Here is a 4,801-nt window from a genome sequence, read left to right as displayed (position 1 = left end):
TGAAAGGCAGCTTGGAGAAAGTGGCATATCTGAGATTCAGAAAAAGGGTAAATTAGTTTAATATCATAGCTCAAAAAGGCTAGATATAGATTCAAAGAATTTTCTTATTTGGAATCCTATCTTCTATCATTACAGTTTTTTAAGTAAAATTATTCATTTGTGTGTGTGTGTGTGTGTGTGTGTGTGTGTGTGTGTGTGTCTGAGTATATTTGCACCACCTGCATTCTGTGCCTGCAGAGGCCAGAAGAGAGTGTTTGGGATCCCTCGGAACTGAAGTTACAGAAGGTTGCAAGCTACCATGTGGACGCTGAGTTCTAACCCAGAGTTCTCTGGATGAGCAAGCAGCCAGTGCTCTTAACCACTGAGTAAAATTTCCAGTTCTTAACCTAACAGTCTCGTTCCAGTCCAGTACGTGTGTGCTATGGAGTGTGTGCGTGTGTGTGTGTGTGTGTGTGTGTGTGTGCGCGCCCATGCATGCGTATATGCATGTGTCTATGTGGCCATATATTGAAATGAGTCCTTCACACTATATGCTTCCTACTCTACAGCTGGCATGCTTTACAGCCAACTTGTGGATTATATTAAAATCATGTTCTAATGGAACTAAAAAGCCAACAGACCTTGAAAGTTGTCACCATATAGACTTTTATCTCCTCTGTACTTTAAAAAACAGAACAACTCTTGCCATTTGAGTCTGTTTCTGAAACAGTCAAACTTTTAAAAGTTGCCTTTGTTGAGATAGCGTGAAGGCAAAAATAAATACAGAAAAAATAAAGAAAGAAAGAAAAGCAAGCAAGCAGCAGTCCAGGCAAGCAAAGGTGGGAGCACATTGTGTTAGCTGCACGTGGACTTATGGACTGGAAAACTGCAAACATTTCTTCAGTGGCTAGAAACTTGCAGAGAATATTCTGTCAGTTGGTAACTTTTCACACTGGAATTATTGCAAATTTGGATATAAATAGAGATGAGTAGTGGATAGACAGACACTTATGTAGGGAAGTAACTGTTATGTTTTCTCTGAGACAGTGGAAGTTTGTGTAGCATGAGAACTGGATTCTGCATAGAATGCACAATTTCCTGCAAATGGAATCATTTTCTGAATGAAAATATATAAATTTGCATATTTAAGTGAGATCCTGAGACATTGCCAACTCTCAACACAGACCAGTTGATTATGGAAGCCACAGTAAAAACATTCATGAAAAAAAATCACAACACACGCACACACAAAACATAGCCCATATTTAATGGATTATGACTTATGGGTTTACAATAAATAGCCTCTTTAATGGTTTTTAAAATATAACCTATGGTTTATAAATATTTTAATCCTTTTCTGGAAAACATATAACTGAGTTTTTTTGCAGTTATAATACATTATTTTAAAATGCCCTTTGTGATCAAATGCCTTTAAAGAAAATTCCACTTTCTTATTGTCTTTCTCATAAAGGATAGAGCATATTTCCAAAATCTGAGCTAAAACCAAAATGGACAGGGAGAATTGGAGGTTTTGAGGAAGAGATTATCTTTTTTTCCTCCTGGAAATGTTTTCACAGCATTTATTGTAATGTTGGCTTTATTGAGAGGCAGAGATTGACAGATGCTCACCCCATCCTCTACCCCGTGCTTGGTGCTTGGTCTAATTTTACTTAGTTGAAATCCGTGGGGTATTGAGCCACAGTTTCTACGATGCTTACAGACATTGTTACCTGAATTTATACATCTAAAAGTTGTAAAACTCTTAGCAAAATCAAAGTATGCCATATTTAATTGTATTTATCATATTTATGAAAAACACTATGTATTTTTATGTTAAAATGTATTTTTATTTTAATTGTATGCCTGGGAGGGGCATTTGAAAGTGAGCAAAGCTGCCTGCAGAGGCCAAAAGAAGGGTTTGGATCTTCTGGACCTGGAGTTACAGGTGATTGTAGGCTGCTAAGCGAAGGTGCCAGGAACTGAACTCAGGTGGTCTGCAGCAGAAAGCAGTATTTGCAGCTTCCCAGCTGAGCCATCTCTCTAGCCTTAGCTTGAGCCATGTCTCTAGCCTTAGCTTGCATGGACTCACCCAGCAGACCTCATTTTGTCTTGTTTTTCTCTGTAACTGAAGAACCATAATTACAATGTTGATTCATAAGCTTAAATCTAAAATGAGTATGACCTTTTAAATCCCTACTAAAGAACATTTTTCAAGCTGTGTTTTAAGATCATGGGGAATTTCGTTTCTTCCCCTGTTCTAGAACATTGATAGAGATTGTGAATTGGGAATTCTTTTCTCTGTTTTTCCCTGGGGCTCAGCCAATGAGAGGAACTGGTGGGAAAGTGAAGGGAATGAGAGAAGAATGAACGACTTGTTATGACTTGTTTTAAGTGTCTCTACTCCTTTACCATTGGCCAAGGTCCAGCTGGATGCCCCCTCTTCAGACTCAAAGCTCAACAACTCTCTAACCTTCTCTTCCCATTTTACCTTCAGCCTTGGAGAAGGGAAGGGCTTCAGGAACAGTACCCCTCTCTCCTTGCCTCCCCTTAATAGTGCTTCATCCTTTGTGCCTTTATTAAAGTACCACTTTATTTGTTTTTCTGCTTGTGTTATCTGTTTTGTGACAAACCTCTAAAGAATGAAACTTTGTTAAAGCCATCAAAATTAAGGTATGTGATGACTATACACCAAATTTGAATACAGAATAAACTGGTTAGTTTTCCATATCTCTAGACACCACATTAAGCATGTAATAATAAAGTACATGATATTTGAGGGAAAGAAGACACTTAGTTAAGAACTGTAGATTATCAATATGATGCCAACTTGAGTTCTTTTATTTTATTTTTTTTATACATGGCTTTAAAAATTAACCATCCTTTTTTTTTTTTGACTCTTTTATTGGTTCTTTGTGAATTTCACATCAGGCCCCCATCTGCACTCCACCCTTGCAACTTCCCCCAACAAATGAGAAAATAAATCTCCTGGAAGCTGCAGTGTGGCACAGTGTGTCCTACCTATACTCTTTTGTCCACACTTCTCTGCTTGCAAATGTTCATTGCAATGGCTCATTGGTCTGGCACAAGGCTCCTGGCTTCTGCTACTCTGTCTATACTAGAACCTCACTGGGTCAGCTCTCCTACATTCTCCCTTTGGGACTGTTCCCCCTCAATTTCTACACGCTAGGCCAGATCTCTGCTACTGCACAGACAATATGTAGAGCCTGCTCTCCCAAGTGCTGCAGAAGGTGAGGGGCACCAGCTCTCCCACTCTGATGACTGCACTATCAGCTTACCTACCTGCCACTGGTGGAAAGGGTTGAGGCAAGGGTTATCAGTACAAGGCAGATAAGTTGTGGGAGCCAGCTCTCCCACAATCACACACTTGTGCCCAACTCACATCTGCCCCCCCCCCCGCCATCAGAATTAGCTCTGCTGCGCTGCCTAGGGGAGGTGTAGGACCTGCTCTCCCAAACACCGAAGCTGGCTAGGGGTGGCATCAGCTTTCCTGCTCTCATGCCTCCAGGGCCAGTTCTTGTACAACGCCCAGGTGAGTGATGGGGCTAATTTTGCACAGCCCTCAGACATCAGCATACCCCTGTTGGCAACCCAGACCAGGGACCTCTGCCTGGCCTTTGGTGGTAACAGACCCCTGCTTCTGAAGGGCCAAGGACCCACACATGGGTTCCCATGGCAGCACAGGCCAGGACTGATCTATGGTCTGAGGTGGCCTCACTGGCTACTCACATCAAGCTGTTTCTCACTGCCCTTGAGTCTACAGTTCTTCCTTTCTTCATTGTTCCTACATATTTCTGTTTCTCTTTCTCTTCCATTTCTCCACCACCTACTTGCTCCTCTTAGTGGGGCCATGTGTCTCTGAGTGTCTGGGGTTGTCTCAGAAGTGGTCTCAGTAGTGCTATACCCTGCTTATGCATTATGCACTAGGTAGGGGTTCAATAAAGCATAGTCTGCCCTCCAGCCCTACACAGCACCTGACTGTTGGTTGTCTCAGGCTAGTTACCTGTCTGGGCCCCATGGACTGGTCTGGTGTTCATCTTAGCTCCTTGCCTGGCCTGTCTGAGTAGCCCCATGCAAGGGTAGTCTGATTAGGGTTCATTCCCATGGAGGGCCCTCAGTTCCAGGTGGGGTTCATCTAGTCTCCATCTTGCTCCCAATCCTGGCAGCCATCAGGGCTGGTGTGGCACTGGACTGATGGTAGTCTCAGGCTCGCTTTTATCAGGGAATCTTAGGCTACTAGTCATTCAGAAGTTCACAGGTCAGAACACTGAGCACAGACACAGCCTCTCGCTGCTCTGCCACCTACTGACACCCACGGGACACAGCAGCCACACCTGCAATGCTTCTAAGAAGGGGCAGGCACCAACATGCTGGCTTCAGTTCTTACCACAAGAGGGATGTGCAAGCTACACTGATTTAAACTGGAAAGCAAACAGTTTTGCTTCTGTCTCAAAACCCTATTTAAAGTATGTTTAATAATTTTCTTATGTAAGAGAGTGTAGACAAAAGAATTTTCATAAATCGACCCTGGGTGAATCCAAAACCACCTTGCAGGGCATTTTACAGATTCCCTCAAATTGTTCACAATACTCTGACAATGGGAAAATCCTGGACATCTGAGGTCTTACACAACAAGCACATCCCATAATGACCAAGTACTAACTTTATTAATATGATGGGGGGGTTGCTCTGTTTCATTTCGTGGCTCATTTCTTGCTTTACACTTTCTAGGTCTCTGGCGCTGCTTTCTACCATAAGTCAGAAATGAATTTTTAAAATAAGCACTTGTACTTTGAACCATAAA

At 42.3% G+C, this 4,801-nt stretch overlaps 1 non-coding gene across 1 annotated transcript; it reads right to left on the bottom strand.

Annotated features, from left to right (window-relative positions):
- Positions 1–4,221: 4,221 nt before the first annotated feature.
- On the bottom strand, positions 4,222–4,357 carry LOC129682204 (small nucleolar RNA SNORA17). The gene has a single exon (XR_008720950.1). It is a non-coding gene; the product is annotated as a small nucleolar RNA SNORA17 (small nucleolar RNA).
- Between the last annotated feature and the right edge of the window lie 444 nt (positions 4,358–4,801).

Source organism: Psammomys obesus, unplaced genomic scaffold (genome assembly GCF_907164565.1).
Source record: "Psammomys obesus unplaced genomic scaffold, mPsaObe1.curated_primary_1811, whole genome shotgun sequence".
NCBI lineage: Eukaryota > Metazoa > Chordata > Mammalia > Rodentia > Muridae > Psammomys > Psammomys obesus.
The sequence above is the reverse complement of the archived record's forward strand: the minus strand, read 5'-3'. Positions and strand labels throughout refer to the sequence as shown.